This window comes from Argiope bruennichi, chromosome X2 (genome assembly GCF_947563725.1).
Source record: "Argiope bruennichi chromosome X2, qqArgBrue1.1, whole genome shotgun sequence".
NCBI lineage: Eukaryota > Metazoa > Arthropoda > Arachnida > Araneae > Araneidae > Argiope > Argiope bruennichi.
In genome coordinates, this window is record NC_079163.1 from 87,005,998 (window position 1) to 87,031,088 (window position 25,091).

Here is a 25,091-nt window from a genome sequence, read left to right on the forward strand (position 1 = left end):
AAATTATTCTTTAAAATATCTTGCGCTTCTTTCCCATCGGTAGTGTCAGGATCTCGCACAGTAATCTAAATTCAAATCCATCTATCATGTGCCGTGTCAGTGGAAGAAATTTTCTTTCGATGCCACGATAAATTATTATGTAACACTGCTGCTTTCTCCAGTCATACTCGTGTCTTTTTTAATAACAGATTATAAACATTTTAAACAAAGTTTTAAGACGTAGCACTAAAGTTTTCATCTAGTTGCGGCGCAGTTTATCCAGAGAATGGATCTTGCGCTAGAATAATATTCACTCACTCACTCCAGTCATAATCGAGTTTTTTTCAGTAGCTTCTTCTAGACAAGGCTTTTCTTCACAAACTGCAAAATTCCAACAGCCGCAATCCATCAACAAGACTTTCGAACTATTCGTCATGGAAGGAAGACATGAATCGTCGAGTTTCGGGAACACAAACGACGAAAAATCTGAATTCATCTTTTCTTCAACTTAGTAAAATTCGCAATAATTGACTTCTTCTTTCAGTTCATAAGCACGGATTTTTCTTCACTGGTGTTAAGGTTTTGTGGCCTATAATCTAATTGGTGTGCTTCATGCCAAAAAGATATACATTGATCAGCAGAGTGCATACATCAGGCAGGTGATTTAAAGATATCATCTTTAATAAACGTACATTTCTGCATCTTGCAGTATACATAGTACTTATTCACCAAGTCAGTGAAATTACAATTGATCCTGAAGTACGCCGTACTTACGGCAACAAAATAATCGAATGTTACTTCTCTGTGACCGACCTTTTTGATTTGAATATCCAACAGAACATGGCTCTTTCGCCAGTAAACTCTAATCACCATCACCAATAAACCACACAACAGCAACTCTCATTTCATCTTCAGATGTCAAACCATATGCCTGGCGCAGTATGGCCAAGGATGGCTCTTGCGCCAGAAAACAAAATCTCATTTCATACTCTTTCAGAGTAATTGTTTGCTCACAATAAATCAGTTTTATTTGATTTTAATGCACTCATTGTTAGCACCTAAAAATTGTTCACTTTGTAATCGAGCCACGTGTTTTTTTAATTTTAGATATATATTTTAATTTCTGATATAAGGTTAAATCTGACAAGGTTAATTTTTGATATAAGGCGCAGTGTGGCCAAACGTGGATTTTGTGCCAAAAAACTCCAATAAACAAAAAATAAATTTTTGAACAATTTAATTTGTAAATTTATCCTAAAGTATAATATAATTAAAATATTCTAAATTCTTCCTTTCTGTTTCCTAGCGTAATACATTTTTAATATAAATTTCAGAATTTCTGCAAATAATAACTAAAATGAATTTTCTCTTTTAGATCTTTATAGGGAACTATGCATGCTCAGTTCCGCAATTCCTGCCACATTTCATACATTCGATCGCAATCTGCTGTACAATTTCGACATCCGTTTAAATTCCGCCCTGCCTTCCTCTTCAATACATCCGGAATATTTTTAAATATCAAAAAGCAAATTAATTAATTCTGAATTATGCTTATTAAATTAATAATTTTAATCAGAGAAAATCTTAACTGAATGGATATTTAAGGATTTTAAATAAATTTATCCGTTGAAATACATTTTTCATTCTCAAGTTTTTAGACTTACAATGTTGACATAATAAGTTTGATTCTATTTCGTACTTTATTTTGCTATTAAATTTAATCTGACTTAAAAAAAAAAAAAAAGATTTAATCACTGATGACGCTGACAAGCGTCTTTTGTTTGGTGAGGGAGCGCTAGACTGCCCAACATACCATGTTCAGTTCACGGTTCAGCATATTTTAATTGAGTGTCCTACTTTCCACCATCATTGAGTTCAGTATTTTAATACTTCATCATTAAACATGCATGATTTTGTCGGAATCAATCTGCATAAAAATATTTTTAAATTTCTACACAAATTGGTTTTTACAATTTATTAATTTTATTTATTTTAAATTTTAGGATGGTAAAATAATTTTTTACCGTCATATTTTATGTTTTTATCTTTATATCTCTGCTTTTATATCTTAATGATAGCTTTTTAAATCTTTTATACTTTTACCATTTTATTGGCGCAGTATAGCCAAATATGGATCTTGCACCAGAAACCAACACAAAACCAAACCAATTGAGATCTTTCTCATTTTCATTGTGTGGAATTTTGTTTTAGTTTGCTTCGTTTAACCCATTCGAAACTTTCCCTTTTGAGATATTGAATTGTAATAATTTTTACACACACCGTATGTAACCCGTCCCGAATGGACTAAGATGCGGAGTTTTAGGAACGTAATGCCTGTTCAAGCGACCACTTCTTAATAGGGTCACTTTTTTATAATTATGGTGAGCTGTTGTATGATTTCAAAATGGCCCATTAATTCAAAAACAAATCAATAAACGATATAAATGAATTTCAAGTTTACAGAGAAAATGATCCCTATATTCAGATATATTTTTCTTTTTAATATGATACTTTCTTAATATGATGTATAAAATTAAAATTAGAAAGAACATGTGTATAAATGCTAGAAAAGCGAATATTTGAGCCACAACAAAAAAATAAAAACTGTAAGGACAAAATAATTAAAGAAACGTTATAATTAAATTTTTACACGTTAATGTTTTAAATATTAAAACTTTTAAAGAAATACATTTTTTGCAACTTTTACGCATTTGACTTGAACCATCTCCGTTTCATGATAGGGGCCGTGGTAGTCTTGTGGTAAGGTATCGGGGTCGGAGCAGGAGGTTTTCAGGTTTCAGACCTGATTCCACTGAAGAACTGTCGTGTAAGCGGGTCTGGTGCATGTTAAATCTGTCGGGACTAAATGTCCTACCGCTGGTGTGGTGTGGTGTGGAAGTTTGGAGGGAGGGTGAAAGCTAAGATGTTATCTCGTCATCTGACTACGGTTCGAGATTATGAGATCTGTCCCAAATTAGCACTATTGTTGCTTTAAAACAGGACGTTAATTTAACTAAAAAAAATGTTTCATGATAGACAACTCATTAACATAAAATTTTACACATTAGAAGACTAGTCCATCTGATGTGTAATCTTGAGTCGCGCATTCATCTGTCACAGATCTGATATTGAATTATTATTGAAATGCAACGTTTGCAAATAGATGCAAATAGTATCAAAACAAGGCACTTATATGAAACAATATAATAGAGGTAAAAACACATATTCGCGGAAATTGCCAAATGCCCAAAGATCCACAACTTTTAATCCGTATAAGTTATGGAACAGAAAGATAGAAAGTGAATTATGCTCTTAATATTACCTATGCTAAAAATAGTTTTTTCCCCCTGATATCTCCTACTAAATATTCGACCCTCATAGAGATAAATATCTTTTAACCGTATGTCTGTGACAGTATAGTCAGGTATGGTTTTTGCTCCATTAAAACCCATAATCCACCCGTCGACCCACTCGCCTCCGTATAGGACACACCCGTTTTACTCATCGTCATCTCATCTTGGGTGAAAGGGTGCCAATGTGCTCCACTTGTCAAATTGCTTTTAGTGTGAAACATATTTTAATTGAATGTCCCGATTTTAATGTTCATCGTCATAATTTTTTCTACTCGTCTTCTCTTAACTTGCAAGACCTAGTGGGTGAAAAATACCACCCAAATATTTTTAAATTTTTAAGAGCTATTGGTTTCATCAACTATATATAACACCTATTTCATCTGTTTGTTTTTCCTTTTATGTTAAATGTATTTTATTATATGATTATTTTACATTTACGTTAATCATTATCCTACGTTAAGACGGTTTTTTAAGATTTCTATCGATGCATTTTACGTGATTTTTATTACTTTCACTTGTTTTTAAAATGTCTTGTTTAAAATGTCTGATCTGATTTTACCGTATGCTTGGCGCAGTATAGCCAAATATGGCTCTTGCGCCAATAAACCATATACAACAACAACAACAACAACCCGTCGACCCGGTTATATGTAATGATGTGTCAAAGTTAAGAAACAAATCACTGTACCAATGAAATAATTACATATCTATATTTATTTTAAGTATTCTACTAATTAAATGCAGAAAAAAAATAGTCCTTGGAGCACGAAATGCATTTTTTTTATTTAATGTAATTACACATTCATCAGTGGGAACGTTTGGTGAAGTGTCGTCAGAAGAGAAAATTATCTTGTTGAGATTGGCAATTCTTGGTCACTTCCTCGGAACATGCATTTGAGGAAATCATTCATCAGTCAAAAATCTGATGATTGAATTGTTGGTGAGATGTAACATTTACAAATGGGTTCAAATGATTTTAAAAGGAAACGGATTATTTTTTAGCAATTCTATAATATTATACATTAATATAAATACACGGAAATTGCTAAATGTAGTAGAACCAACATCCTATTATAATAAATCGTGAAACTCAAAGATAATGAATTAATTAACTGATGACCAACAGGCCATTTTTCTATACTGAAAATGAAATGTTCTGAACTAATAAAATTTTGATTTTTGGCACAGAAAATTTTATATCGCCCAAAATTATTCGTTACTCACACATATAATTTGTCAATAATAAGAAGAAAAAGAAATAGCATAGCTACAAAATAATTAAATTACTATTTATCTGCTTTAAATATTTTTCTTTTAGCCTATTAATCGAAAAAAGTTTCCTAAGCTCATAACACATTTTGTTGCGATCGTCTAATCCTGTTATACATTCATCAGTGAGCATCTGATGAAGTGTCAACAGAGGAGAAAAGTTTCTCATTGGACGTGACAATTCCTGGTCATTTTCTTGAAAAAAAAATTGCTGAGCAGCCTCCGCTAGGGCGCACACCGGAAGTGACTCCGAAATCACGTGAGTTGAGCGGGGGAAGTGACGTCGTCCCCATTCCTCGATGCGGGTGTTGGATCAGAAGACGCCAGGCCACTCATCCCGCTACAGGTGAAGCCCTCGATTGAGTTCCGCCCTGGAAAACTAGACACGAGAGATCCTAGGACAGAGAGCCCCACCTGTTCCCGATTCCCGGAAAAGCGGGAGCGGATGACAGCACTTTTCCCGGTAAGAGTTTACTGCCTCGTAAAAGCGCGCTTGCTCTTTTTGCTTTTTCGCAAAAAGCAAATAAAGCAATGTGTCATATCGGAAAAATTCTTTCTTGTTGATTTTTCAATTCGGAAAACGGATTTGCGCGCGTAATAAACAAGGCTCTTTGCATGAACCATATGGCGCGTGGCTATAATTGAGGGAAAAATAAATTACTTTTGTTTATTTCGGCTTCCGTAATTTTCGGAGAGAAATGCAATTTCTCAATAAAATAAAAAATACTTGTTTATTAGGAGAACAGCTTTGGAATTAGCCACGCACTGCAATAAAAACACGGAATTTATTTTACAATTTCGCAGAACATTTATATATTCGGGGATAAATGATAAAAATGCATAAATAAAATCATCGGGCAAATCAATGGTCCATTTTTAATATACATTAATTCTTTCTTTATTTTTTTATCCTTCTCTCTTTTTTTTCTTCTTTTAGATGTTTAAAAAGAGATTACAGGTTTAGAAAAATCAAAAGTTTTCTAATGCGCGCTAGCTAAAGTCGTTAAATGCGCAAAAGGCATTCTTATTAATATTAACATATAAATAATAGAAAAAAGGGTTTTCTAGGGAATTATATTCTTAAATGGGAAATGAGCCTTTTTATTCGGGATTAAAAATATTTTTTAATACCAAATCTCTTTTGAGACCATTTTTTTTCTCTGCAATATTGTTTTAAAAAAAGTTACGCTTGTATGTTTTTGAATGAACCGATCATTTCTGATTTATAACAAAATCGAAGTTTTTTTTTTTTTTTAACCGATAATAATTTGTAAATTTGTTTGATTTTGAAAATTAGTAAATTTGTCAGAATTTGTTTGATTATTAGGTTATAAATTTTCCAATAATTTTGTGCAAGCCTTTATTAGGAAGAAAGTAGATCAGAAATTTATCTGATATTATAATCGTATGAAGCGTTTGCATTGAAGTCAAATTTGGAGCACAGTTTGTGAGAGAGAGGATTGAATTTTGAGCATAAATCGGTATTCATCGGTTCTAATCGGTATCGGAATTCGTTTCGTTTCATTTTATCTATTTGATTATTAGATATTATAGAGAATTATTATAAAAATGTAATATATTTCTTACAGATAATATATTGAATTTTTCTTTTAAATAATTAAATAGACTATATCTGCTTTTTGTCTTTATTATTAGCTTTGCTTTCCTTATTTTAGGCTTATGCCGTATTTATAACTTAAAAATAATACATACTATTAGCAAGAAAGTTTAAAGAAAGAAAGAACTATAACTTTTCAGCAAGATAAATTGCTTTTCTTTACAGAAGTGTTTTTTTTTTTAAATTTTCATACAAAATATTATTTATTTCATTAAAAATCTAAGTAAATATGAATACAAGGAAGATAGACTATTTACAGCAGACATTCGATGAAATATAAAATATCCACCTTAAAATCAACTGAAAAAGTGATAATATCCAATATTTATATTTGATTATCAGACAACTGATTATTTCTATAAGAAAAAAAAATTAAAATCCCGCGTATCGCATCCAAGATGAATTTTTCTCGCATGTTTTTTTGGCAGGACTTTAAAGTTGTGTTGAAATTCATTTATGTATCTGAGTGCTGATTATAAATTATATTAATAAAATGTATCATCATCATTCGTTTATGTGATCTGGAAATGTTAAGAATTGCTGGCTTCATCATTAGGTAGTAATCTAAAATTATAAGATTATCGCTTAGTTCGGTAAAAAAAAGCCGCGATTGTCAAATTTGTTTTCTGAATGAAAGTTGGTTGTCTTTATTTGCGTGAAGACGACAAAAATTTGAATAAAATTAATTTTGTTCACTTACGACGAACTTGCGTTAAGGGGAAAAAAAAAAAAGTCGCGTTTTATTTTAAGTGGCGCAGCGACACATTCGATTTTATCAACACTTTGTACTCGAAAGATGCCTCTCAGTCACCATTCAAGACGGTGTATCATTTTTACATTTTATTTCTTTTAATAGTTAAAAATACGTACAGAGTGATAAGAAAATGTTGATTGATTTTTTCGGTGATATTCAACTTAAAACAAATATAAACATTTATTTTTCGGAGTAATAAATAAGGTGAAATTATTAACCTAATCCCTGTATTAAGTGAATAATTATGCATCGAATTGCTTTTCCGAGTACAAAGGGTTAAATGTTGTTTGTACTTCTATGACGTCCATAAACTTGCATTCCGAAAACAAATTTGATGATGATTAATTTTATGGGACTAAGCGTCAAATTCAGTTTTATTAAATGTTGTTTCTACTTATGAAAAGACGGCATATTTGACAGTTGCATTTTGTTTTAAGGGATGAAGCGATACTCGTATTATTTTTAATTTTTATCAAACGATAACATCGGTAATTCTAGCTCTTTCCAAGTCACACAAACGACAGACTTTCTCTGAAGAAGTTTTATTAGAATTTTTTTTTTTATTACATCGAGGACCGAACCAATCAGATTTTAATCTTGGTACAAATACAAGATGTCAATCAATTTAGCTTTTTTTGACACTACATTTAGTTAGATTAACTGTTAAATGGAGACTTATAGAATTATTCACAAGACTATAAATGAGAAATAAAAAATGATGGAAAATTTATCCCCCAAAAATATATTCCATTTTTGAACCTCAAGAGAAATTGTATTCCTGACTTAGAACAATAAGATATTATTTTGAAGAAGTATGGCTAGTATAAAATGTATATAAAATTTCATTTCTGTAGTGTAGTATCTAAACATATTGTAAATACGGTGAGTTCTCTGAAAGAAAAAATAAAATTAGAATATAAATTGTATTCTAAAGAATTTAAGGTCGGGAAAAATGGTTATTATGTACGTGAAATTTGCTAAATCTGAAATAAAGTCTAACCTAGTTCGGATATACTCATACGGGCGTTACTCGAAAACTCAAAGAACAAATGAACAATTTTAATGTATTTTTATTTACTTATTGAAATTACTAGATTGTCTCTAAATGCGAGATGCATAATACACTTTCCGTACAATCTTCTATTCCGTCGTCGATACAGCGATATGATTGTCGATACAACGATGATACGACAACAACGATATGATTGTCAATAACAACCTTCAGTTACCTTCTTATTCCAGAATGACGGAAATAATTTTTTTTTTTTTTTTTTTCTTTTTTCGAATTTTCCGTAAAAAATTTTTTCGTGCTTTAAAGAGATTATATGAAACACATATCTCTCTTAAAAACTGTAATTTGATTCCAGATAATTTCTTTGAAAGTATTATACAACTTCTGCAAATGCTGACATATAAAATTTTTTTATTGAATTTGTCTGCTACAAAGTCTAAATTTTTTCCGGAATTGCTTAAAATAATCTGCATATAGGCTGTTTCATTTAGATTATCAAACCTAGTAGATAGCTGAATTATAGCCAAATGTATCTAGATATTAATCATAAATGTGTTAGATCTATACCATTCTGAGGAATCCGTTTCAGTCTACACATTAGATGCTATTATAATTCGAGTGTGATAATTCATCGAACGATGCCTCGTGCAAATGAAACAGATTATATCAGATAGGTGAATTCCTATTAAATAGATGCTTATGTAATGGTGTCTTATGTTATTTATATAATAGAGATATTTTGCTTTCGTTCTTTGACTTGTGAACGTAAAGACTTTAATACATTTTTCATTCAAATGAAAAGCGCAATAAATGCTGTTTTCTTTCTTTATGAAAATCATACATTTATAATTTTATCTAATTAATACCATGATTCAGTTTTTTTTAATACTGCTATTTAAAATTTTCATTTACTGAAAATGACTTGCAAGAACTTTTAACAGGAAACGGAACAGGAAACGAGTTTCAGCATATGAAATTTAATAAGGAAATACATATACTGCTTTTAAATAGTAATAGAAAAATACTTCGTACTGACCTTCACCGTAAGGACGTGATTTTTTTAAAAAGTTGATTGACTTCAAATATCCGGGTTTTGAATTTAAATGAACTGCTCAGTTTTAAATTGAGAATGATTTTTTTTTTCAAATACGAACCGCGTGCTTTCGTAAATAAATTGTAAGCATATACTTATAAATTAAATATATTTTCTTTATGACTAATATACGTGATCAAAAAGTCTCGCTCTAAATTCCCAGTAGTTTAAAAGCATATTAATTTTTATAAAATTGCTTAACCTACTTTACTCATTTATATGCAAATAATGATACTAAAAGCTTCTTCAAAACAATTTATTGAAAGCGATTGTCGACTTTTGGATTGTTGGGTTTTCTGGCCCAAGAGCTATCCTTGGTCATATTGCACCAAGCATATGGTATGCCTTTTTGGTCAAATTAAAAGAAATCAATTAACAAAAGTATAAAAAAAGCAAAATAATTAACCTTCCAAGGCGCCTTTCTAACAATAAACGTATAAAATTTTAAAATTTTATGAGTACAAAATGAGTAATCATTTTGAAAAAGAAATCTGGTAAAACAAAGTAAAAAGCAAAAACAGGGAACAAAACAAAAGGTGTTTAATTTTTGCAAAATACTCAAAAGCCCTTAAGAAATTAAAGATATTTGAGTGATATTTCTTACCCACCAAGTCCTGTAAAGTAATTGAAAAAATTAAAATAATATCAATTAAAAGAAGGACATTCAAATGAAATGTGCTTGATAGTAAAATCACCGTGATTTGTTTGATAGAATGGTGTTCTTTCGCCGAAAATAAGATGTATGTACCTGCAGAGAGTCAATTTGACATCAATCTCTCGTATAGGTGAAATAGGCTTCACAGAATATAATTTGCTATGGATCTGCAGATCCCGCTTGTTCTGCCAAGTAATTTAAAAGTTACTACTGAAGAGGTATCACAGAATTTTGGCTAGATTTTTTATTTTTTTATTTTTGGTAGATTTTGGGTCAGAAAAGGGCGATGCTCATTTTTCACCAGCATGCGCCATTTCATTGCCGGAAATACCTACATGGTCGACTTTTGAGAACGGTGCTTTTGAATCATGAGTCACTGAATAAAAAAATTAGCTTGGAGCATAAAATAACACATAACTGTTTTAAATAATATATAACAACGCTGAAATTTTATTTATATATTCTTAAAAGTAGGATAGATAAAGTTTAGAAAAATTTTTGAAATCTATAATAAGATTTTGGTTCAATTCATTTTAAAATTTTTAAAGACTAATTATACCTACTTCTATAACAGTTGTTAAGCAATGGAAGTTTCTGAAAAATTATGCGCATAATATCTTTTAAAAAACCGTTAACCTTCTCCAGATTCGTGCATTTGCTTGGCGCAACATGTCCAAATATGGCCCTTGCTCCAATAAACATCACACAACCAAACAATCTACGGATTCATGGTGCAATTGACCATCACCAGAGTAGCGTGCTTCTCTATGCATTTCCACTTTCAATTTGGCCTGGATATGGTTTAATGGGGCATAAATAGCAATGTGATTTGGATATGAATGGATAATAAATGAATAATTTGAATTCATTACTTTAGAAAATAATTAATCGAAAATCAATTAAAAAATTTTAATAAATATTATCAAGTTATTTTTTTTCTAACAAATAATAATTTAAGCCACAAATGATTAAATAAACAATTTTGAAAATTTTAATCGTGGTACATAAATTCCTATCTTCACTTAAAATAATTTCTAATGCGTCTTTAGCACAGGCATAAAGCATTAGATCTGTATTTTAGATTTATAAATCAAAGCAATTTTCTAAAAGATGAAACCTATATATTTCAAAAAGACTTCAATTCGTACCGTGGCGGAATTTGAGTTAAACGGTTCAAGCTGTTTTTATTTTCTTCAAAAAACTTGAAATAAACCTCATAATTATACCTTATTAACTTATAAAAATGTTTATTTATAAAAAGCTTATAAAATTTAACAATATATAACATCACATTTATGTCACGGGCAATATTATTACATATTTTACAGATGGCGTTGCTTCTCTTTATTTCGCAATATCAATTTGAGAAGTTTTGAAAGAGGAAAATCTTTTCCAGATAACTTTACCCTCTAAACGAAATGTTTGTCATTACTACCCTATGACAACATTAAGATATACCTGACAAATTTTATACCGAGAAAACACAATATTTTTAATATGTAGAAATAATTTTTTTTTACCCAAATCATCCTCTGAATTAACTCATTCAGTAGAATGAACTATATGAAATGTCTGGCAGTGATAATAATAAATAGAATTTCTTTGTTTTTTGGAATAATTGCCATTATGATGGTTGGATATTGTAACTGAATATCCATGTATGTTTCAGTTATCAGATTGTTGTTTATTTTATTGTAGTCAAAAATTTATCCATATTGGTAGATATATGTAAACCAAATAGTAAATTTCAAAAAAAATATCAGCATCTTAAGAATTTGAATTTCAACATACATTTTTCTAGTTCAATGGAGAAAAGTCAATACAAGTGGTAAAAAAAAAAATTTTTTTAGTAATTTTACTTGTGAAGTTTGAAATATATAAAAATGGCCTGGGCTATAAACTTAGCGTTAACGCAGTTTTGAAATTACTAAGCCATTCAAGAAATAAATGCAACTTTTAAGGCTTTAGATGAGTTCATTCAATATCCTGAAATTACCTTTAATATATAGACAGCAATAAAACTTTTATTTTTAAGAATTATATTTTATTGCCACATCAACCACTTATTACCAACTATTGCTCAAGTATTTGTACGAACTGTATTTACATATTGAAAAGTGACTCAAATGTTTTCCGAAATATTTACAGATTACATAAAAAGGGTTGCTGTGAAACTGGCATCCGTACTTTCTAAGCCTTAAAGAATGTAACATTCTCTCACCTCAAACTATAAAACGCATTTCACTTAAATAAAGGTTTTATTAGGTACTTTATGGAGTTCCAGCAATCCTGCAAACCAAACTACTTTTTTTATTAAACTGCCGCGAGCCATTTTATCATTTTGCAAATTTCCTTTTCACCCGTGATGGTCGTTAACAGAATTCGGACAATGGCATCCATTTAGATTGAAAACAATCCATGACTCAGACTCCTATTGAAGGTTGTTGCTGCCAAGACATATTGAACAAACACATTGTAAATTATGGTTTTATGTATGATCATTTATTATCAATCAGAGAAAATATGAAATTATTCGAATACACCATTTTATGAGCTCTTATTATATATTTTGTAACCAAAATCGCACCACAAATCTCATTTATGTATCGTTTTAGTTGCTGTTAAGAAATATTCACATGTAGAATTTTGTGATTTTCTAAGTTAAGAATAAGTTTCTTTTAATTCTTTCGTCATCTCTTAACCCTTCAACGGCACGTCCTGCTACTTACGCGGGTTCGAAGTTATTGCTGTTAGTCCATGGGTGATTTTCTACTAATTACGGGATTTCAGTGGGCTAGTGTGTTAATGTTGAATCGCGTTTTATTATTATGGTTTTGCATATAAATAGGAATTCGTTACTTGTCAAAAATATTTGAACCTATGTACAAAATATTTTTTTTGTTGTTGTAGTTGAAGGATTGTTGTAGTAGTTTGTTGTAGTTGAAGGATTGTTGTAGTAGTTTGTTGTAGTTGAAGGATTGCTGTAGTAGTTTGTTGTAGTTGAAGGATTGCTGTAGTAGTTTGTTGTAGTTGAAGGATTGCTGTAGTAGTTTGTTGTAGTTGAAGGATTGCTGTAGTAGTTTGTTTTATGAACTTTTGTTTTGATTAATATTAGTAATATTAGTTTTCTGCTAAAAAAACTTTTTTGATTATTTTTTAATGTGATGATTCCTGATACAATTTTTTTTAAACTGAATTTTTAATATGATTGAATTTTATCGATTGTTAGGTGAAATTCATTACGAGAATTGATTAATTAAAAAGCGTTCTCAGCCATAATGTTACAATGGAGCACATATGAAAGTTGTCAACAATTAAATTAAATCTTTCTAAAATAACTCAAAAAAGAAAATAATTATTCGTGCTATATGTTTGTTCCTCCAAGGAAATGGTAATTGGAACAAGTAAAAGTATTATCTTGCCTTTTTAAAATAATCTAAATATTAAGATTTTTTTATATGAAACTTACATTTCGAGCTCCTCATTAAAAAAAAGTAAATCTTGTTTTCAGTATATATGTTTGCTGAAAAAAATTATGGAATATGTAACAGTGTGCTGCTGTTTCTCGTACATAGAAATGAAATGAATATGCATTTTGACAATAAAATACAAAAGTTAGATATAGATTTACAATTTTGGATGTAAAAACCACGTAATTTTTCTAGTTTGGTGATTTTTTTTTAATATAGTGTTCACATGCCCATGAATAGACGGATCGATAAAAAATGAAATCGTCTATATATTAGGGGCAAGATTTTGTAATGCAGTGTCTACAATCTGTCTATTTACCAAGTCGAGCCCCACAGCAGTCCGTCGTTTTTAAAGGGGAGAATGGGGGACTTGAAAACGGACGCCAATAGCTGCATGTCGATGTTAGTGACCTTTGCACGATGAAAGGATAATCTGTTGCTCATATTTTATACAATATATTCCAGACTGTATAATTTTCTATATAATTTTGCACATTTTATGCAGTGAATATAAATTTCTGTATTCAGATGCATTTTTAAGACTGAATTTCAATAATCCTTCGCCTGTTCTAGTTGTCAATTTTTAAGGACCATTGGCTTTTACAGATATATTTAGTTTGTACCTTTTTTTTTCTCATAGCATTTTTCACCCTTTTACCGAGTGGAATTCAGTTTTTCAGTGTAATTCTTTTTAAATATCTTTTAGTACAATTATTTTTAACGAAGTTTCTTACCCATGATTTCCAATATTTTAACCATACGATGGCGCAGTTTAGCAAAGGGTGGCTCTTACGCCTCTAAAACTCAAATCCATCCATCGCCTGTTCTAGTTTTAAAATTATCTGCCGGATTATTGTATCTAAAAATTTTGGTGACAAAATTATGCGTCTAATGTCAAGGACCTAGGCAGTTGCATTTCTTAAAAAAATCAGCATATACAGGATGACATATCGGTTTTACAGATAAGATATTTCGTTAACCAAAAAATGTTTCAAACAAATTTCCTAAATTTGACTGAAATATGTAATTTTGTGTGTAAGGATCACCTACCCAATTTTATCGATCTAGCCAATTGCGTTTTTCAGATAACCTTTTCATACGCATGTGACGTATAGACTAAGATATACATTTTTTATTAATACATTTTATACAAAATTTAGCAAGTATCTGCCATTTTGAGCTGAAGAGCCACGTACCAAATTATCTTTCACGTACGTATCTTTCTTGCTTATTTCGTTTTTCAGTTATTGGGTTTATAGCCAGACAAACTGATACACCATTTTTAATCACCAATAATCACTAGAATTTTATATAAGTGTCCTGTTTGTTCAGTGATAAAATAACGAGAAGAAAAAAAAATATTCCTTATTTTACTGAGGCACAGTTAAAAATTTTCTACTAGTACTTCCTAGAATTTTTAAATCATCTATTCTGAATCGCAATATGAAGATTTGATAGCATTCCACAAGTTTTGTGATATTTGAGTAAAAACTCTGTTATTGTTACTTATGCACTTGTCAGAAGCAAGCCCGCTGATGACGGCAGCGTTTTAAGCCGAGTTTCTGCAGTAGCTTTTGAGGATAAAGGCCCCTGAGCATCCGAGGGCAGAAGTCTGTCTCCTAGCTCCTATGACGATGGCATTCATACAATCGTTTCCACAACCCTAATTTACCAAGGGGTTCTTTCACACATCTCACAGATAGAACACAGGGAGAAGAACAACCCTGCCCGAACCGGGGCTTGAACCCAGGACGCCCAGATCACGGGAAAGACGCCCTACCCTTAGACCAGGACGCCGGCAGTAGAAACTCCTGCCTGTTATAAGCCAAACACACAAGGAGAAATTTCTAAATCAAAACTTGGCAATAATCCGAATATAAATGATGTTTTTTACAAAGGCGTGTTTAAATATGTAATAAACATAATTCAACATGAATATAATCGCTTTACCAAAATTATGCCTTATATAACAATTTCCTTTAATGCGTGTAATTGTTAGTCGCTAAACTGCACTGATTTGCAGAACTGCGTATTTTAACATTATCTTTTAAAAATGTAATTGATAAATGCTTTAAATATATGATTTTATTTTAATTTTTTATTATGATGTTTGTTTCAATGCAAGTACCTCAACACACAAACATTTTATTTATTCAATTATATTTTTCCGTCGAATACCAGAATCTATGAAATTTGTATCCTCAAATGTATATTAAGGTATCAAAATTCATTAAAAAAACTGTCATTTGAATTTGGAAATTTAAGAACTAATATAATAATTCGAATAGATGAACATTGCGATCTTCAGTTCAGTGAAAATCATATTATTTTGAAAAATTGATTTTACGAAGATTTTACTTATGAAATAAAAAACCGAATCTTTGTCAAAGCAATACAATAGCATCAATTTCAAATGATGAGGATCAAAAAATTCTATATGACAAACAATTTCATAAAAGTAAATATTTAGAAATGAATTTATATAGATTGTTCCTCCAATAGAAAGGGAATTAATATGTATAAAAAAAGAAATTTTTGTATTACACACCATGATTTGGCAACATTTAATCCTTCTTTGCATGATTTTTTGTGAAATAAATCAGTGATGTAATTCATGCTCTATAATAAAGGGAAAATGTTGAAAAAATCCTAGTATAAATATACAATCTAAAATAATTAAAAAAAAAACAGTATGATGGAAATATCCATCATCATGTGAATTTACATGTTCAGTCCAGTACGAAATCTTCAGTGTCCCTGTCTTCTAAATTTTTCTACTCATTATCGCTTTTATTAGCAAAAAACTCTCAGATTAGTTATAAAAAATATTGAAGAGATCGCAAATTTCTTCCAACCACAACAAACACCGAAATGACAAGTTAAAACTCTTTATAATGATTGTGACATTTGATTTTTTTGACAGCTACGCTCCTTATTAAGCAAAAGTCATGAAAAAAGTTGCCAGCAACAACCAATTTGCAGTATACCTGTTTTGAGTACCATTTTTGTTCACTAATTGTTACGATGGAAATTTCCATCACTATGCAAAGAAGGGATAATAGCTTTAAGCTCCAAACTTGTAATCGTAGTTATTTATATATATATATATATATATATATATATATATATATATATATAATTATTTTAAACTTGCACCTTTTAGAATTGTTTATGAATAGAATTAAGAAACTTATAATCTTTAGTGCATCAAATTATTTGCAAACATTATCTTCCTCCTTTAGATTTTTATAAGTTATGGAAAAATTATATATTGATGCACATATAAAAAATTTCATTGTTTTACCAGCATCAACAAACTTTCCTAATTACATTGTAATATGCATAAATCGGCGAATAAATTAACACCGATAATATTCCTTGAAATTGAATAAAGAGTCAGCTTTCGCACGCCGTTAATTAGTTGCTTACCTCGTTCCTTTATTCATCTACGCAACCAACGCCCAGAATTTTCATCAACGCGAAAGCATCTGAAACAATCTACCAGAGTTTTTCATTCACTATTTACATATTTCTGAAGCAAGATACGCGGTAGTTAAGATACCGTATCTTTCTCTTTCATCTCATATTTGTAACTGATTCACTTTTGTTTCCGAAAAGTGTTAAGATTATTACAATGAGAGGAATTAATATAGGAAAGGTAGCATGCATAGTAGCAATTCTTTAGTTTCTTTCTATATCACGATAGAAGTAATATGGAATTAATATTATTAAAACGAAATGAAGTAAATGTGTAATGTGAATGGATTTGAGTTGATTGTTTCTTACTTGATTTAACTCGAAGTTTTAAACAACGCTTCAGTTTTATTTTAAATAAGTGCTTGTTATTAAAAATGATGGCATTAAAACTTTTAAGGAACGGTATTTTTTTCTTCAAAATACATCATGTCCTTTATTCTTTCCCAGATTGTCTTTTAATAATCTGTCATTTGAAAAAAAAAATTTTTTTTAACTTCTAATAGTGACAAAAATGTGGCAACACTAGCTTTGATTTTTTTTTCTTATGGTGTTACATACCAATTGATAAATTTCCATTCTCAGAAATAAATAGTTTCCGTTCTTCTAAAGATTTCTAATCGATACAAAAAAAAATTGCCACGTATCTTTATACATTTGATTTATTTTATTACCATATTTCAAACTTTTGGTAACAGTTAAGATATAAATATCCTAGTTAAAGGCAAATACTAACTGCCAATCTACTATGAGTTGTTTTTATATTCAAACTTGAAATTAAGTCAAAGTAGCAATTGATTTCAAATGCAGAAGTTTCTTTGAAACGTTTAGTTCGCAAGTATCTTTTACATTCTCGTTTATTTTTATCTCATTTTAAATATCTTAAATAGGAAGCATCCGTTAATTAGATGGTTAAACAAATTCGTGCACTACCACAATATCTGGATGTCAAAAATTTGGAAAAGTGTCGATTTTGCATGGTAGCTATATTTGCCGATCGTTTTTCAAAAATTGTTAAAGATGCCTGAGCAAAATAAGCTAGAAAAATGATCAATTCATACTTTATTAGCTCTCTTTTGATAATTTTCTTAATCCGATTCCATCCGTCCGAATTTATTAATTCTGTATGCGTAAAAAGAGCTAGGACATCTTTACCCCATCATCTCTTGAATAGGAATAAATATTTCTAAATATGATGAAACATACAAAGGAAGAAGAGAAGTTGATGAAGAGAATGTGGAAAATAAAAGAATATATATTGCTGAAAATTATAAAGCTTTCAAAAGAGTTACTTTTATTTCGGGAACGTTTTCTAAAATGAAATGGCAAATTGAAAAAAAATGGAATGATTTTATCTTCAAAAAGCGAACTATTTGCTGATAGTGACAGATTATTCCTATTATTATTACATTCATATTCAGTATGCTAATGTAAAATTGGAATTGGATAGTATGTGATTTATGGCGATTGAAAAAGCTCAGAAATTATTGAAAACTATGGCGTTAAAAGAAAAATGAGAGTAAAAGTATTGATGCTTTTGATGCATAGTTCAATAGAAAATACAGGTTCCAAGTTGTTTTTTTTTCGCTGAAAATAAATACATTTTTATATCTTATTCCATTACAATTAATGAATTAATGTCCAGCAGTATTAGTAAACTAGACTACAACTTTTATTTTCTTGTTAAAAAAATCGTTTCGAAAGAAATTTTTCTTTATTAAGTGTGTATAAAATTTGATAATTAATTTACTGAACATTGGTTAAATTAGCTTTTCTTTCAAAAAGATGATTTAACCAATGCTCAGTAATTCTTAATTTCATTACTAAGGAACAAAATGTTTTATGATAAGGAAGCAATAATATTTTTAACAATTTATAATAATAAGTTTATAAAAATAATTTAACTGCATTTTTATTCAACCAATGATTTAAGTGTGATTTTTGTCTGAAAAATTAATGCCGATGCTGTCTTCATTTGTTAAAAGGGAAGAAAAAGCAACGGGAAGATCTCAACACTTTTTTGCATACAGATCTATGCAAATCTTGCATAGTTTTTTATTCAAGTAATTTATTACCCTTAAAATTTAAGTATTTAAATTAATTACGCTAAAAACTTTACTGCGCTGACATATTAACAATCAAAAGCGAAAGTTAACCCTTATTTCGTCATTTGAGGTTATGCAAGAAATTTTATTTAAAGATATTTCTAGGAATTTAAGTAACTACAATGATTATTGTATACAAAATTAAGAAATTATTTGTCCAAACGCTTAGCGACTATTCTGTTCATGCAGTTTTTAACCTTGGCTTAACTCTCCAACATTACGCTATTTTCAATCGCAATTTATTTGCAATGAAATGAATTGCTATTTATATGAGCAGTCTAGATAGTGGAATATAAATCAAAACTATAAAAGCTGGTGATAAATAATTTCTCTATTTTTAATAACATAACGAGAATTTGCATGAAATAATCGAGAAGAGTTTGGCGTTGCTTGAAATGAAATTGACGCACAAATAATTTCTTTTATCATGGTAAAAAAATTTGAACTTTGTCTAGCAAATGGGTTTTCAATATTTTTTCCAATTTTTAAAAAATCTGAATTAAGTTAATAGATATGTTTAAAACTAGATTCATGGATGTTATGAAAAACGTTACATCTCGTCTATGAGATCTATGCTTCATATCTTACAATCGACTAATCTTAACAGGCATTCTGTAAATTTCCAGTTTAAATTCTATAACCTAACCCTTTAGCAAAACAGAAGTTGCCTTCCCCGATAACAGGACATTGATTTCTTAAAATAGGAACTGCAGGCTCGCAGTCGAATTCCATTATCGCATCTGGACCAAATAATGAAGGAAAAGACAGAAAGAATGGAGGAAATAAAGCACAATTCTCCACAGAAGGAAAGGATTTACTACGTTTACAAAAAAAAAAAAAAAAACTCTTATTCTTAGCACGAAGTTTTTTTACCCGTAGGCTTTTCTGATTAGGAAGCTGTTGCTGAAGTAACGAAAACACAACAGTCGGAATGAAAGTATTTGGCATCAAAGACATTTTTCTTTGTCTTTTTATGTTATTAATCTACATAAAAAGAACAATAAAATTTAAAATCCCAAAACTATTCAACTTGCGCAGTATTTAATGCTAATATTTTGATTTTATAACTATTGCTGAATTTTCCAATACACTTTTTATAAAAAATTTCCCATAGGCAATGCGCTCCTCTGGGGCCTACCTTGTTTAGGTGTGTACTGGTATCCGAATCCCAAGGTTCCCAGGGATATTTACTCCCTTTATTAAATTTACATAACTCTATTGCACTGGGACTTGCGAATCAGGGTATAGTCCAAAAGGATCTATCGTCCATTTTTAGTGGCGCGCCAAAAGTCCCGAACTTATCACACTGCATCCATCCGAAGAGGAGGATGAAATCCAAATGAGTTGCGATTTATCGACAACTCTAACCAATGTTCCTAACACTTCTCATGCAACATTTCCTTGATGGGTTCTTTCTTGGAACTGTCGTGGCACTGGGTCCAAGCTAAATGAAATTAGGACCCTTCTTAACGAATTTCATCAAGCTTGTTTCTGTCGTCAAGAAACTTTCTTGAAATCAAATATGCCTCTTAAATTGCGGGGTTAATTGCCTCTTAAATTGCTGTTCGGAAAGATTCAGACAGTAATTCGCATTATTCTGGAGGCATTTGCAATCTAATCTCCAGTTTTTTCTCAGAACACCTCTCTCACTCCATACTGATTTGTAGGCTGTGGCGGTTCAAGTACATGTACGAATATTAATTACAGTCTGTTGTGTTTATTTACCATCCAATGATTCTATTAGTCAAAAAGATCTTGATAGTTTAGTACAGAAATTTCCAGCACCATTTATCTTACTTGGGGATTTCAATGGCAATAGTACTTTGTGGGGCTCGCATAGGACAAATTCTCGTGGGCGACAGATCGAACAGTTCATTACCAATAATGCTCTGTTTGCTGAATAATGAAGAGCAAACTTACTTCTACGAACTCGCGTGTACCTTTCACAGTTTAGATCTCTCCATATATGATTTCCCAGTGATTTTGCCGTTGTTAAATTTTACAGTTGGAAATTATTTACATGAGAATGAGAATTTTCCGTATATTAGTATCCCATGCTAATGGTGGTGGTACGACTCAATTTCAACCTCGTTTCCTATTCCAGCATGCGAATTGGGCTGATTTCTCGCAACTGACCAAAATTACTGAAAGTATGATTAACATAGCAGATATCTCGACAACAATACAGCTTGTCCTCGATTGCATTATGAAAGCTGGAAATAAGTATTCCCAAAAGCTCGCCTCGTCTACAGAAATTTAGCAGACCATGATGGAACAAGGCTTATCACGACATTTATAGGAAACAAAAACAATTTTGGAACTAATTTCGCAGATACCCAACAACGGAAAATCTTGTTGCATTTAAGCGAGCCAAATCTTAGGCTCGCTGCATTCGCCGGCGTAGTCTGAGAGAATCCTGGCTTAAATACGTTTCATCCATCACGTACTCTACCTCTAGCAAAATACTATGATGGAAAGTGAAGACAGCTAATGGAATCTATCCTGAATTTTCATTTCCTGTGTTGAAATCGGGAAATGTAATTCATTCCTCGCCTGCAGAAGTTGTTAATGTTCTGGGGCGAGCATTTGAAAAAGTTTCAGCTATTGATTCGTACAGTCCCAAATTTCTAGTGACTACGAATCGAAAGGAAGAAATTAATTTAAATTTTACTGCACGCAGATCTCTTGCATATAATAGCACTATTAAGCTGAAGAAAGCCTTGTATCAAGCACATGAAACTAGCCCTGGTCCTGATAGAATCGCTTACAATATGCTTCGATATTTAGATGAGGTTTCTCTTTCCAATTTGTTCAAACTTTTTAATCGAATCTAGTCTCAGTAAAAATTCCTTTCACAATGGCAATAGTGATTCCAATCCTTAAGCCGTAAAAGGATCCTGCCAGCCCTTTCAACTACAGGTCAATCGCTCTAACGAGATGTATGTGCAAAACGCTGGAGTGCATTGTCAATGCCCGCCTAGTGTTTCAGTTAGAGGAACATGGATGCATCTGGCCGTTGCAGAGTGGCTTCCGACGATTACGCTCAACATTTGATAATATAGTTCTTCTGGAGACACAAATTCGTAATGCCTTTGTTCGCAGAAATCATCTTGTTTCCATCTTTTTCGATGTTGAAAAGGCTTACAATCGTACCTGGCGTTATGGTGTTCTTCAAACACTTTTAAATTTGGATTTTAGAGGAAACCTTCCTGTTTTTATCCAAAAAATTTTGGACTACTCGAATATTTCGTGTACGTGTTGGTAATTTTTATTCTGATCCTTTAATCCAATCCTAAGGGTGTTCCCCAAGGAAGTGTCCTCAATATTACTCTTTTTATCACTCACTTTAGCGAACTTCTGAGCCCACTTCCTCCATCAAGGGACACTATAAGTTGACGATTTTCATGTTTCTGCCCAAGGATGTAATATGCGTTTGATTGAACGGCAACTGCAGAATGCAGTAAACAAACTAGTTTCCATTACATTTAAACCTTCTTAATAAGTTATTAAAATTTATCTGATTAGCATCGTAGACGTTAAGCAAGTTAATGTCCAATTAATGAGAGGTTTCCTGCTTTCAATAATATTTTATCTCCTCATAATTTCATTGTGATCAAAAAATGCTATTAATATAAAAACACTATAACCATTAAAATAGTTTTAAGAATTGGGAGTGTTTAAAAAAATTGGAATGTTTTCCTTTCGATTTTCTTGTGTACGTTATCATGTAGATATTACTTAAAAGTTGCGGTTAAAATTAATTTTGTCTGAATTATATTCATCCAAATGTTTCCAATTGACATCAATTAAAATCTTATACAAAATCGCCAAAATTGACTTTCTTCCAGATGATTCGTCAATCATAATTTTGATTTGTTAATCGATGCACTGAATAAAGGTACCTATATCTAAAACCAGCATTTTCTTACTTTTAATATATGAGCGCTATCATCATAAAATCCTGTGTGTATATATATTCAATTATGTCTGTGTTTTACTCGAGCTATTATTTAATATTTAATTATTATTTAAAGAGAGTGGGATATTGAAAGCGAAAACAAGCTTTATGGAATTAAACCTACCATCGAACTTTGGCCTTCTCAAATGAACAGAAAAGCGGATACGGTTCTCACGAGATTACGAGTGGCTCGCACTCGATATACTCATCGTCATCTGCTGTTAGGAGAACAAGCTCCAATGTGTTCTCGATGTAACTGTATTATGTCCGTCCAACATATACTTTCTGAATGCCCAAGTTTTTATACGCAGCGTTTACACTTTTTTAAATCTAATAACATATTTTTATCTACTTTACTTGGAAAAAATCCACATGATAACATTTTACCTTTTTTAAAATCAATTGGTTTTTATTCACATATTTAATCTACTGTCCTTTCTGTTTTAAAACTATTAACTGTTATTATTAATTTTTATTCCACGTTGTTTCCTATACCAAGGAATTTGAAATTTTAACTGGAAAGAATTTTACGTAGTCTGGTGCAGCATGGCCAAATCTATGGCCCTTGTGCCAAAAAACCAAACCATTAATTATTATTTAGCCCTGATGATATGCACAGAGGACGAAACTACAGAACAATTACTTAACAAGTAATTAATTACTTAACAAATAAGTTAACTAATTAATTCTGTTTGTAATATTTTCAATCAGCATAGATGATAGCACTTATACTAAAGTTATTTTTGTCAATAAAGCGCTGATTTATTTTTGTTGCGTGGTTAAAAAAGTGGATTACTCAAAGAGAACTTCATCATGTAGATGAAGCTTTTATGAAATCTAATACATATTTACAATAATTTTGGAGTTAGCACCGCATGACAAATTTTATTAATCCTATAAGTTACGTTTATAATCTATAATTGTCTTTAACACAGATATGGACCATTCTTTTGATGCATTGGACCCAAACTTCGATGCAAATCTATAGTTTCCGTGCAATAGCACCATACAAATTGGATTTATTTAGTTCTATCCGTAAGACGTAATTACACAAATGACATTTCAGACTCGGTGAAGTGTGATGGGCTATCTTTCCTTAAAACCTTTTAGTATAATTTCCTACAATGCGAATTACAATACTTGTTTTTATTAAAAAAGAGTAACAAAGAAACTGAATTAAATTCAACCTTAATGTACTTTATTTCATTTGATATCGTAAATGGAAGAATTATTTGTTTTTTCTCACTTTTTATTAAAAGAAAATTGAATTAACTGTGCCAATGTAATAATTTAATAAATATATCTTTTCCTTTGAGTTACAGAAGTTAGCTCCTATTTACTAACGTCTTTTTTCATTAAATCATCCTTAAGGCGTCTTTAAAGATCTCTTTATATAGATTTTATCCCTCATAGATGCTGCATTGAGTTTCGTGGTTTATCTTTGATAGTACTAGATCTAAGATGGTGTTGTCAGATATATCTTCGTAATGTAAAATATAGTTTCATCAAAGACATTTTGAAAAGTCACGTTTTCTGGTCTTGTAAAATCCGTCGACAGGAAGCTCATACATGAAAGACAAGAATTCGTAAGTCTTGAGCCTACATTTCTTTGAATTTGTACAGTGTATAAAAAATGTCAATTTCGCATCTTTTAATGCTTTTTTTCCTTTCCACATGTCGTATTCACGACAGAACCGAATTGGGGAGGGGGGAGGAATGAAAGCTTTGAAGTCAGAAAAAATATGAAATTTCAGTTCGTAAAACACAACAGAAATCAATAATGTTTTTATAGGATTTGTTTATGGATTGCCAATGGAATCTGTTCGTGTGACGTCACGTTCGTGATAAAAGTTATTGCGCATGTCAATTCACTATGTATTGTATTAAAAAATCCAATGAGTTTCAGGTTTGTGATATAAAATTTCGATTTGGCCGCATTGCGCCAAACGCGGTAAGAATGAGAAAATGAAGGTTAAAAATTAAAATAAAGTAGAGAGGAACCGTGATAATAAACAACGACAAAGAACATGGTGTAATAAAGTTTAAAATAAACTGCTTAGGTGGCTTCAGATCTTCCTCCCCTAATTGCACCGCTCCAGCAGTTTGAGTATCCGTACATCAGGATACACTACTCAATTAAAGCCCAATAATGACTGACATGAATATCTTGAAGCCTCAGAGGATATTCTGTTGTACGAATAAATAAAGAATTGGAGATATCTGAAGAAATATACATTCCATTTCTCCCTATAGTACAAAAATTAACAAAAAGGTATTTAATTCTTATTGAAATAAAAAAATTATAAGTTTGGTACTGCTACTTTTCCTTTTTAACATAAATTGTTGTTCAC

The 25,091-nt window shown here is 30.9% G+C and overlaps 1 protein-coding gene across 1 annotated transcript in view; it reads left to right on the top strand.

The window, feature by feature from the left end:
* The first annotated feature begins 4,918 nt into the window (after nt 1-4,918).
* LOC129960059 (uncharacterized) overlaps nt 4,919-25,091 on the top strand; it is a 353,127-nt gene continuing 332,954 nt past the window's right edge. Inside the window, exon 1 of the mRNA XM_056073116.1 lies at nt 4,919-5,064. The gene's annotated coding sequence lies outside the window, so the exon portion shown is untranslated. The remainder of the gene's footprint in view (nt 5,065-25,091) is intronic.